Consider the following 13,129-nt stretch of genomic DNA (forward strand, 5'->3'; position numbering starts at 1 on the left):
AAGAATTGGGACACAACTTAAGATTTAGTGTAAAGAGCGAGGTATTAACGAGGGGACAAACCCCCTCATATACATGATAAAAATATAAGAATATAGAAGTTTGTTACGTAAGCTAATTCTTAAGTTACGTATATTTTTTACTAATAAAAACGTTCGCTAAAAATTTAAAGTTCTAGTTGCCTTCTTGAGTAACCGAAAAATTGGAGGGCAACTAGGCCTTCTTCCCCATTCCTTATTTCTCAAAATCGTCTGTTCAAAGCTAAGAGAAAGCCATTTAGCCAAAAAAAAGAATTAATATGCAAATTTCATTTTAATAATTTATGTGGGGAGAGTCAAAATCAAACATGCATTGATTCAAAAACGTTCTGAAATTAAATAAAAAAAAACTACTTTTTTAACTGAAAGTAAGGAGCGACATTAAAACTTAAAACGAATAGAAATTACTCCGTGTATGAAAGGGGTTGTTCCCTTCTCAACGCCCCGCTCTTTACGCTAAAGTTTTTTACCTTTGAATAAAGTAGAATTGAGAGAAAGAGTCAAACGGTAGCGTAAAGAGTAGGGTGTTGAGAAGGGAATATCCCCTTTCATACACGGAGTAATTTCTATTCGTTTTAAGTTTTAATGTCGCTCCTTACTTTCAGTTAAAAAAAAAACTAGTTTTTTTATTTAATGTCTTTAAGATATCGCATGATTATTTTGCTTTTTGTTACAATTTTTTATGAACAAAGCTTCGATTAATTTGTTCAGCGCAAGATTCTTTGAATTTTACATCTAATCGTGCTTCTACACTACACCATAGAAAATTTCACGCTAGCATAACATAAGACTTTGCGTAATGCTGTGTCATCTTTGGAACAAATTTTGTCCATAACACTGGCATTATGTGCTGAAGCTCTAGGTACAAAAATATACTTACGTAAGCTTATGTTACGTAATTAAATAGTCAGCATATTAGCAAAAAAATAGAATCTCGCGGTGAGTAATTAATAAATTAAAAAAAATAATAAATAGACTTGTCGAATAAAGTCTTTCACCCGTGATTAGAGCTTGAACCCCCATCTTCATTCCATGTTCATACTTTTGAATAGTTTGCTTACGATGAATATGAATATTTTAGACGATGATTATGGTTGTTTCCTTTCTTTTTAGGTTAACCTAGTGTGAAAGTACTAGTTTAAGCGTGAAATGGTATATTTAGTGTAACGAGACTTATGTTACCTAGCGTAACTTTTGTACTTAGCACAAAAGATTACTTATGTAGTTTGAAAGTCGCTTTTTTTCAATGCTTATCCTCAAGATGAATTTATAAAAGGAGCACAGTTTTTCATATTTGTAACACTTAATTTCTTTTCATCGTTACATTGTCACAGCTTTGATGTATATCTGAAGGAGCTTGATATGTAAAATAAATGAGATGCAACTTTCGAAATAGAGTTTCAAGTCAGGGTAAGACCTTAAGTAATTAGTAAAAGAAAAATTAATAAGAGACACTTCTAATATGATCTCGAAGTGTACATCAAAGGCTTCTAGTTATTTTTAACTATCACCTTTGGAGTAGTACTCAAGTTTAAGGGAATGGTTTAGAAAGGCTGTTGATCTTAAGAAAAGTCGTCTATAGATAGGTAAGTATTTCTCCTGACATTAAACTGGCGTGCAACAATAATTTCTTTTTGACTTCTGTAAATTTACTTGGTATATTTAAAGGCTTTGAATGTAAAGAAAACCGGCGAAAGCTCTGTCGTGCCTGTGTTCTAGTTGGTGTTTAAATTTGTTTTTTGGTGAATGCTAATGTTTTCAATTTTAAAATAGTGGTAAGTTTAGGACGTTATACGGTTTTGCTGACGCTGAAGGCAAGGCCATATCCAGGGTGCTCAGGGGGGTTACCTGGCTTAAACCCACCTCCTTCCCTCGGACTTTTTGTCTCACCTGTAAAAACGTAATGAATATCCATACAAACAAATCTTAATGCCTTTTTTTCAAGTTTTGTTGTTGCCCCTCGCCCCCCCCCCCTCCCGAAAAAATCCTGGATATGCCCTTGGCTGAACACAAACATATTTTTGGACTTTTTTTTTTCTGAAACCATTAATTTTTCTAAAACAGAACCCAGTGATTTCTTTACAAAAATAAAACTGTGTGCTGGTAAAATAAATTTGATTATATTCTAAGCTGATAAATCCGATATACCTGATTAATAATAAATCTGATTATTGTCCTGAGGTAAGGTTAACAATTTGCACTATAAAAATTAAAAGGCTAATTTTGTCCATGACAGCTAGTTTCAACAGAAACGAATTTATAAAAGAAATCGTCGTTTTTCTGATTTAGGCTCGATATCATTTGGTATGCCAAGTAAATGAAAAGAAACCTGTAAGAAGTGTCTTTGTTTACAAGTCGGTTTTAAGAAGTTCTGTCTAATTAAAATTTTTATGCAAAAGGGGAAAATATATTTGTAGCTCTGTGAGGCACGCCCTTTCTTTGGATTTAAAATTGTTATTAATGTTGAACCCTACCATACAGTGGAGAGGAGGTTGGTAGTAAGGAGAAGCATTAAAAACTCAGCGTAACGGTCCAAATAAGGTGGTACCTCTTATAAGGACATAAAGCTACTTGGTACTTTCCACTCTTATCCCTGACCGAAATTTCGAAATCCGTTTAAATGAGGATTCAACTGAATGCTCAATTAAAAAATTTACTACTTTTCCTCAAAGTTTTTTAAATTAATAACTTTTTCAGTTTGGCAAGCTTAAATGGAAAGTAAAATACGGAAATGGCAGCGTTTTTTCATCTCCAGCTGCTATATGTGACAGGGCTCTCTTGTTTAGTGGGTTATTAGATGGCACGGTAAGCTGTATCAACTCTGAAGGAGAAAAATGGAAGAAAAAATTGGGAAAACCCGATTTTCAGCTCTCCTCTCCCCTTTGATGACGTAGTTGTATTTGGATGCGTCGATGGTTGCGTTTATGGTTTTGACTTCGCTGGAAATGAGGTATTTTATCAGGTTCATATTTTTTTTATCATTTTTTTTGTATAAAATTACAAAGATTTAATCGTCGCAATACTTAAATTTTAATCTTCAAATTATTGAAAGCAATTTCACCTTCTTGAGAAGGTCAATTACTCAATTTTGCACTATTAGTATATGTAAACAGTAAAGAGTGCCATCTTTACTGTTTAGCAAATTCCCCATTGTGACCGTAGTTGTTAGGTAAATAGCCCAAAAACAATTGTTCCGAACTTTATAATTTAATTTTTATGTGTCGGTAATTATATTCTATATCATTTCAATACATTAGGTTAGGGAAGTATAGTGACTACTAAGGTAGTATTACGAAGATTTCCTTTGACAAAGGAGTCCATTACATTGCTTCTAGATATTGTAAATAAAGCAAACTCTGTTTCGATTCTCACTCCCGGTCATTGTGATACGTATGATATGGAGCTAGATGATTAATTTTAGCTAGACAGCATATCATATAATGTCTACAGGAAAAGATAATCTTTTTAACAAACTTAAGCGTTTTAATATAGCAATAATTGAAACTAAAAACTACTAGTGCCATTGATACTACAGTGTTACAGAGCAGAATTGAAGAAGAAGAAATAAAAGCATGCTTATTATTAAGATTCAGATTTTAACTAAAAGTCTAATTCTAATTGTATCCTAGCAGAAATTTTCCTGAAATCAGCGGATTCCATTATGGTACGTTTATGTGATACTGTGAAAACCCTTTGTGATACGTTCAGATAAAGTAACTAGAGCAAACTCTGTTTTGATTCCCACTCCCGGCCAAGATTCTTGTATCAAGAAGTTGTTTCTTGGTAACTTTCCTATTTATATTGTGTGTGACTTTCCTGAGTATTACTATTCATAAGTAAATACGAAAACACATTAGGAAACGTTTCTGGGACACTCCTACATTTGGGATTTCTTTTCATTTTTTTCGTATGATCTTTCTGAATTTGAAGTTATTGTGAATTCTAGCCAACCATTTCTCTGTGTTTCTAGGGCCGATTTAACCATCGATACTTTTGGTCTTAAGGTCTCGTATTCTTTTCCACTGCAATGCTGAATCTTGCCCACGTTTTATAGATATTAAAATCCAAACTGTAAACAGTTCTGGAACGTCATGTGATAATGTAAGCCCTCCCTGTTTCCAAGTAATTCATCTGAATTCTTATTTTTTCTATATCCAATCACAATTTCTGATTACCTACAAAATAATATAAAGTTTGATACCAGAAAACTCTAAAGCTGTGAATGATCTGTGTACAAGCATTTGAAATAACTTGCCCTCAAAAAATAAATTGCTAAACGATATAATAAATTATAGCATTAAAATTTGAATTCCTTGTCAATGGTGTTTGACAAATTTATGAAGGATAAATTATTTTGTTTCTTAGAATAAAGAAATGATATCTATGTTCAGTTTGTGATTCAACTGAGTGAGTCAACCGCTCAAGTGAGTGAGATAAGTAGCAAGTTCAGTTAGTCAATAATTATTCATTCCTCATTTTATCAGTTCAGCAATTCATTATTGAGAAGAAGTTGTTTTCCTTGACAACATGTTGTTGAGCATGTCAACATGTTGACAAGACGTTAAAAAAACTACCAATACATTTGATTTTTCTGTAAAACTAGAACACGGGTAAAAGTGAAGGCAAATGGATAGCTCCACATGGTGCTGCCTCTTTCACTAGTTATCTAAAATCTTTGAACTAGCATCGATAGTGGAACAGGAATATATCCATTGAAGGCTACTTGGAAAGACATGGTACTGTGTTGACTTTGCAGAGCTTTCGATATATTTTGTACAGAAGACTCATAAAGAAGGTTAAATCATACGGAATCGTGGGTTGGGTGTATAGTCTGGTTACCAGCTAATAAATAGTCCTATGAAAGTTTCCCTTGACGATTTTACCTCCCGTGACTACCAGCTTGAAGTTTGGTCTTCCCAATGAAGCATCTCAGTCCCACTTCATATAAATTTCAATATGATATTAACAGCGAATGGAAATTAAATAAACTCAAGCATAAGTTATTTTAAATCGAGACAAAGAACAACTTTAAAACTTTAATTCAAACGAAAATTATCCCGCATGTTGCGGAGATATGGTGCCCCGTTCAACTCCCAGGTGTTTACACTAAAGATAGACTTCTGATTTGTCAATGCATTAAGAATGGATATCGTAACAAAACTTTAGCGTCAGAAAATTTTTTTGACTTGTATTTATGACGGTTCTTTTAGAAGGAAAGGGATTATTTAATTGTATTTGGTTTGAAATAAAATGTTTGTCTTTGTTGTATTCAGTAATTCTTTCATGAAATCATTAGTCAGATTTGACGTAAAGAGCATGGGGTTTCTGTGTGGTAGCCACTTTTATATGTAGGATTCATTCTGCTCGTTTTAGGTTTTAACGTCACTCTTCGCATTTCATTTAAAAAAATACACATTTCTTGTTTTTGTTTTTTTATTCAAAAATGAAAGCATTTATCATTTTAGTTCTTTTTAACTAACAAACCATACAAAATATGGATAGGAAATATATGAAATTAGATACACATTAATCCTGTTGAAGCTAAATTGTCGATTATAGAGTAAAACTTTGCCATTTCTGAGGAAAAACGTGACGGTGCATTTATAACTCCTTCAATTGAAGAAAATTGTATTAGGGTGGAAATTATACTGGATAAAAATAGTTGTTTTTCATTGAAATTAGTGCCCACTCAGTCTTCAGGATACTGATGAATTATAAGGTATAGCTGGAAAAAAGACTTACAGAATTCAAATATTTTGGAATCCAGTGAGAAAAGGTTTGAGTTTAGTTCTCTAAGAATACGTGAAATTTTTCAAAGGAGGAGGTCGGACTTCTTTTGAAGCGCCATCTAGTTCCTTCTTAGAATCAAAGATAGATTCTGAGATAAAGGAATACTCGTTTTAGGAAAAACTGGAAATATCGGTTTTCAGTATTATTTAACAAATTAACCAACAAAAACGAATGAATGTGATCGTAGATAGAAGAATCGAAGGGAAGACATTTTTCTCTATAATACACCCCCGCCCCTGCCAAAAAAACGAAATCCTAAAAAGTGAATATGGAAGCGGTGGTTTCCGTCCCTTGCCCCAACCGGCTGGCTCTCCCTCTTTTCACCAGCTTTTCAAATACAGAAGTGGAAATATCGTATTTTTAAGGAATAACTATCAGAAGAAAGCCCTTTTTAGATTGTAAGCGATCCATTTTGAAACTGCATCATGCGTTTAAAAAAAAACCTTTTGTTGATCTAGTCAGATTTTATGTAATACTAGCTGTTGGGGTGGCGCTTCGCACCACCCCAACATCTAGTTGGTGGGGCGCTTCGCGCCCCCCCAAGCCCCCCCGCGCGCGTAAGTCGTTACGCGCCATATTAGTTTTTTTGTAGTTTTTACCTTTTTTAGTTTTTTTCTTCTTTTGTATTAATGCTAAAGCCAAGGTTCAAACCTGGAGCCTCTCGGACCTAGAACCTGAAACATAACGCTTTACCAACTCAGCTACTTCGGCTTGAATACATTCGTTTTGAGCAGCTTCCTCGGGTGTTGCCATTTTAGGTTCTTCAGTCATTTTACAATTAGAAATTTCTCTTTCAACGGTCTTCTTACAATTAAAAATTTGTCTTTAAACGATATTCTTAAATACCTGTGTCCTGGTCGTCATTTATATTCCCTGTGTCCCGGTCGTCATTTGTGTCCCGGTATCCCAGTCTGTAATTTCTCTTTGAGTGTCCCGGTCGTTATTTATATTCCCTCTGTCCCGGTCGTCATTTGTGTCCCGGTCTGTAATTTCTCTTTGAGTGTTTTTTCTTTTTAGTATTTTTACATTTTTTCTTTTTTAAGTTTTCTTTTTCTTCTTTATTTTTCAGCTTCACTATGAAATACTATCGCCGAACCTTTGTTTTTTTAACTAATATCTGTTAGGCATTGATGTCCTTATCCAAGTCAAAATCCCAAACCCAATCATCATCGCTATCATTTTCAGTTTTGATATGTTTTGACTCTCGCTGTCCAGGTGGATCTTCATCTAACTGCGCGGTTTTGCGTTCTTTAGCCTCAAGCCTGTTTCCTTGCTGTTCTTTTGATTCCTCGGCACGCTTTCTTTTCTGACTTTCTCTATCAGCAGCAAGTTTTTTGGCATAGACTCTTTGAGCATCTTCATCGGCTTTTGCCATTGTAAGTTCATCAGTCATTTTAAACTTAAACATTAATAGATTTCTACGTGAACATATATGTCTTAAATATCTTTAATGACGTCACCGTCATAGCAAAAATGACGACAACTAACTTCATGACGTCAGTCGACACAGAAACATGACGTCACCTGACAGACAGACAACTTATTTTTATATATATAGATATATGTTTATTCTATCGGTATTACCGTAAATGCGTTTTCATGAATAAACCTCTAATTAAAGCTTTACTTTTACCTTTTTTTCCATTTCATAGAATTAGATTTTACCATTTCGTCACAAATTGCATTAATAATTAGGACATTGTTTAATTTCCAATTATTGCACCACTGGAAATTTCGTTTTGTATTGGTTACAAAGTACATTCTAAAATGTTTAAATTCACAATTTTGAAAGTTACTAAGCCCACTTTTGTTATCTAGATTTTTCGAGAGGGAAAAAGAAATGAATTTATTGAACTTTTTTAGCAGGAGACTTCATTTATATGAAAAACTCTATATGAATATAGCCGTTTATGTTGCACACGGTTTTTGAAATTGACCAAAAAAGCTATTTTTATCAAAAGATGAAAAACGGGACCAAACAAATGCGTTTTATCAAAAGATTAAATAAAAAAAACAAGTTTTTTTAACCGAAAGTAAGGAGCGACATTAAAACTTAAAACGCACAGAAATTACTGCGTATATGAAAGAGGCTGCTTCCTCATCAACGCCCCGCTCTTTACGCTAAAGTTTGACTCTTTCTCTCAATTCTTCTTTTTAAAACAGTAAAAAACTTTAGCGTAAAGAGCGGGGCGTTGATGAGGAAGCAGCCTCTTTCATATACGAAGTAATTTCTGTGCGTTTTAAGTTTTAATGTCGCTCCTTACTTTCGGTTAAAAAAACTTGTTTTTTTTATTTAATTTCTGAACGTTTTTGAATCAATGCATGTTTTGATTTTGGCTCTCCGCAGAGGAATAATCAAAACGAAATTTGCATATTTTTTTTGGGGGGGGGGCTAAATGGCTTTCTCATAATTTTGATCGAATGATTTTGAGAAAAAAAGAGCGGGGGCGAAGCCTAGTTGCCCTCCGATTTTTTGGTTAATTAAAAAGGCAACTAGAACTTTTGATTTTTTACGAATCTTTTTATTGGTAAAAGATTTACGTAACTTATAAATTAGCTTACGTAAAGAACTTTTGTATTCTCATGTTTTTATTACATATATGAGGGGATTCGCCCCATCGTCAGTACCTCGCTCTTTACACTAAAGCTTAAATTTTATCCCAATTCATTAAGAATGACCCCTGAATCACAAAAGCCGTAGAATAAATAGTTGAAATTACTAAAAATACTTTAGTGTAAAGAGCTAGGTATCATAAGGAGGTGAGCCCCTTATATGGGTAATAATTTCTGTTTGTTTTAAGTTTTATTGCTGTTCCTTACTTCCAGCTGAAAAAGCTTTTTCACATTTATTTTTTAATTTTTTTTTAAATAATGCTAGTAAATCCTGATCTCCCTTCATGGAAGTTTTCTTCTCCCATGACAAATTCTCGATGGAAACTTCCCCCAGCATATCCCCTTCTTCTCAACCCCTCCCCCCAACCAAAAAAATCCTCCTGAAAACGCCTGTATACTTCCCAATAACCAATACTATATGTAAGCACAGGTCAAAGTTTGTAACTTGTTGCCCCTCCCACGGGGACTGTGGGGGAGTAAGTCGTCCCCAAAGACATACTTATAAGGTTTTTCGACTACGCTGAATAAAATGGCTATCTCAGAATTTTGATCCGTTGACTTTGGGAAAATAATTAGCGTGGGAGGGGGCCTAGGTGCCCTCCAATTTTTTTGGTCACTTAAAAAGGGCACTAGAACTTTTCATTTCCGTTAGAATGAGCCCTCTTGCAACATTCTAGGACAACTGGGTCGATACGATCACCCCTGGGGAAAAAAAACAAAAAAACAAAAAAACAAATAAACACGCATCCGTGATCTGCCTTCTGGCAAAAAATGCAAAATTCCACATTTTTGTAGATAGGAGCTCGAAACTTCTACAGTAGGGTTCTCTGATACGCTGAATCTGATGGTGTGATTTTCGTTAAGATTCTATGACTTTTAGGGGGTGTTTCCCCTATTTTCTAAAATAACGCAAATTTTCTCAGGCTCGTAACTTTTGATGGGTAAGACTAAACTTGATAAAACTTATATATTTAAAACCAGCATTAAAATGCGATTCTTTTGATGTAGCTATTGGTATCAAAATTCCATTTTTTAGAGTTTTGGTTACTATTGAGCCGGGTCGCTCCTTACTACAGTTCGTTACCACGAACTGTTTGACAAAGAAGTTACTTTGAGCAATACACAGTTTTCGTCAGTAGTTCAGACACTACTTTGGACATAAAAGAAATACAGTTACAAACCAGTCATCTTGCTAAATCTGCCTGAGGCCGATACACTTGTGAACACTCCTCTACCATTCTTCCATTCCGTTTGAAAAAAAAAAATTGTTTTTAGAAAACGGATTATTTTTAGTTACGCATCTCTAGAGGAAAATGGTCAAAGTTTTTTTTTTTTATTGACTTTAAAAAAAAACGCTTAAAATTGAAGTCCGTCCTTTAACAGGACGTCCTTTTAACATTGTTTATTTTTTTAGCCAGATTAGGTATATTAACCAGTAAGATTTGCTATTGAGTAGGTCAAAGGAAGATATAGGGCTCTTCAAACTAATATTTCTATTTTTTATTAATTTTACCTTGTGTTGGCGGGGGCAAGATCCTCTTTCTCTGCTGAGTGTCTGTTTTATTAACGCAATACTTTTATCCCTTTGTTCAAAAGTACTATGCTCCTTAAATTATAGGTTATTTTCATTAATTTTAACTTTTGCTAATTGCGGTAAAATCCTCCTGTTGAACATCGTCTGCTGATGTGGCCAAAAATCCAGTTTGTTGACATATTGCTTTGATCTTTTTGTTGGAATGTACAAGGCTCTTTATTTTTTTTTCTTTTCGTTAATTACAACCTGTACTGATTTTGGCAGAATCCTCCCGCTGAATACCTTCTGCTGGTGTGGCCAAATAAATAGTTACTTAATATATAACTTTTATCCCCTGTGTTGGAAGATTCTAGGTCCTTTAAAATTTTTTTTTTTAATTTTACCTTGTATTAATGATGGCAAAATCTTCTTGCTGAATACTTTTTGCTGATATGGATTTAGTTTTGCTGACATAGCTTTTATTTGCCAGTTGGTAAGTTCTGTTTCAGAGGTTTTTCATATTTTTATTCATAAACTCGTCCATTTTTACGGAAAACCTGATTACATTTTCCAGGTCACTTAGCATTGATAGCTCAAGCATGCTTATCGACTTGTGTCACTTTTAAAAAGTATAGGTGATTTCACAAAAGAAGATTTTTTTTTTAGGTATTCAAATTCTTTGCTAGCGGTCCAATATTTTCCTCATTCTGTTTAACCACAAACTCTCCAAGGAAAATTATATTTGGAAGCCACGACTTTCACCTTTACTGCATAATATCTGAAGGTAGTCAGGTTTGGAAACATAGGTTTAACAGCCCTGTCTACTCTACACCGTTTGCATTTAAACTAGGGTCATGTGAATTAATAGTCGCAGTATCAACCACCGGAGAACTTCGCTTGCTCAATGCAAATTCTGGTGACTGCTTGGCAACTTACTCGCTAAGTGGTGAAGTTTTTTCCTCGCCGGTTGTATGGACCAATAAAATCTTTGTTGGCTGTCGAAACAACATGGTCTATTGTCTTTCCATAAAAGGTCAGTTAATTTTCAAGTTTCCCGATCACTCACTCACTCTCTCTCTCTCTCTCTCTCTCTCTCTCTCTCTCTCTCTCTCTCTCTCTCTCTCTCTCTCTCTCTCTCTCTTTCTCTTTCACTTTCACTTTCACTCTCTCTCTCTTTCCCTATGTATTATTCTGCTGATTCGTCTAATTCCTCACTACTTCCGACTAATTATGTATTCATACCTGCTACACTACTATGGGAACCACCCCATAACAAAATAACAAAGCGATAGGAGGTCAATCAGCCAGAAAAAGAAGTTTACCTAAACAAATTTAAACTAAGCTAACAATAAAGAGATGATTCAAATTTGTTCCAGTTTTTATGTTATGTTCACCTCAGGATTGCTTCCAGGGAATCCTGAAAGACTTGGGGGAATCTGAATGCCAAGGCTCATACGTTTTCGCTTGGAGAACTTGTCAAAAATCGGCCCTTGTGCTGCTTTGCGCCCAAAGAAGCAGCATTCTCCTTCCAATAATGAGGGGTAGAAAACAAAATTTCCTTTGGGGAAGAAATCCATGGCTCCGGAACAGCTCAGACCTTATAAACCCAGCCTATCCGCATTTGGGCTTTTTAATTAAAACTCTTTTTGTAGGCATACAAAGGTTTATCATGAATGGACTACAAAGGTGTGTGGATTGCAAGTAAGCCTTACTTAGTTAACTCACGAAATATGCCGAAAACTTTTTTACAATAAAAGGACCGTTGTACCTACACGGCCTTTAAACAAACAAAGAATTACTAGGACTCGCTGGAGCTAATTTGGCATATTTTGGAAGGTACCCACTGGAATTATTAAGTACAGAAAGGAGAATATCTTGTCAATTTAAATTATTTTCTAGTTCAATAGGAAAGACCCTGTGCTGGTATTACAAAAACACTTATGAAATTCGAAAGGAGAGTAGAACTCAGCATGTAGACCCTCCATGCCTGGGGCTACTTTCAAATTATCAGCCAACAATAGGCACTGGTTTGTGACAAAGGTGGTTCTCATTTCTGCTGTCAGGGACGCAATCTAATATATAGAAACTGATATTCGAATTTAGAAAAGTGATAACTAAGCAATTTATTAAAAATATTTTACTCGACTTGTGTATGAAGTGCATTGGTCCGGTTACATCCAAGATTCTTCCTGAGCTATATTTTGACTATGCGTGGGTAGAATTTTTATTTGAATAGCTTTCCTTATTTTTCTAGCATAAGCAGAAGGATGTTTAAACAATTATTAGTATCAGGATGTAAGATCAACGCCCAAAAATATTAATACATTATAACAGCTGACATAAATATAAGTTTAGGGAACGATCCATATAAAATGAGTTTCTGAAAATCATAAATGTTTCATTAGTTGAGAAAAAAGTAAAATGAAGTTTTGTCTATGATACTTTATCTTCAAGTGAAAGCCAAGACTATGATCATTAACTTCGAGTCAGAGGGCTGAAACGTGAGAGTAGTCAATGGAGTAAATAAGAGAATTAATGTCCCAATCCCATCAAATTTCTCTTTTTGAAGTAAGGTTTATTTATAAAGCTACCAGTTTTACACCTAAGCTTTCTAGCTGTGTTGGTTGCCAAATTAGCCGTGAAGGACATAGAAGCGCATTAATTTTTATTTTTAATATGCTAATAGTTTTAATTAACAAACATACTCTCTCTCTTAGCCCCCTTGTTAAATTAGCTGGATGTTGTTCTCAATTTGTCTCTTTCAGTCCTACTCAAATTACACGGAAGCATCGTTAAGAAACAAAAATCGTACTATCATATTGAAGATGTTTTTGCAAGAACTCCAAATGTTTGTTAAATTTGTAGGGTCATATAGGTGTTTGCATGAATCAACCTCTGTTTTGAGCTTTGTCTTCATTAATGTAGAGTTACCTTTGAATCTTTTGTCATATAGTAATGCCTGTGGAATCCTGTAACATTTAATTATTACGTAAAGATCGATAAGTCTTTTATAAAGAAGGATAAATTTTTTGTGTTGCTTGCATAACACGTTCTAGAGTTTGAAGGTTCACAATCTACAGGAATTAGTAACCAATTCTAGCACAACACGTTCTAGAGTTTGAAGGTTCATGATCTCCAGAAATTAGTAACCAATTCTAGCACAACACGTTCTAGAGC

At 34.5% G+C, this 13,129-nt stretch overlaps 1 pseudogene; it reads left to right on the forward strand.

Moving 5' to 3' along the window:
* Window positions 1-13,129, forward strand: part of LOC136043569 (beta-alanine-activating enzyme-like) — a 202,276-nt pseudogene that overhangs the window by 122,498 nt on the left and 66,649 nt on the right.

The sequence above is a fragment of the Artemia franciscana genome, unplaced genomic scaffold (assembly GCF_032884065.1).
Source record: "Artemia franciscana unplaced genomic scaffold, ASM3288406v1 Scaffold_728, whole genome shotgun sequence".
NCBI lineage: Eukaryota > Metazoa > Arthropoda > Branchiopoda > Anostraca > Artemiidae > Artemia > Artemia franciscana.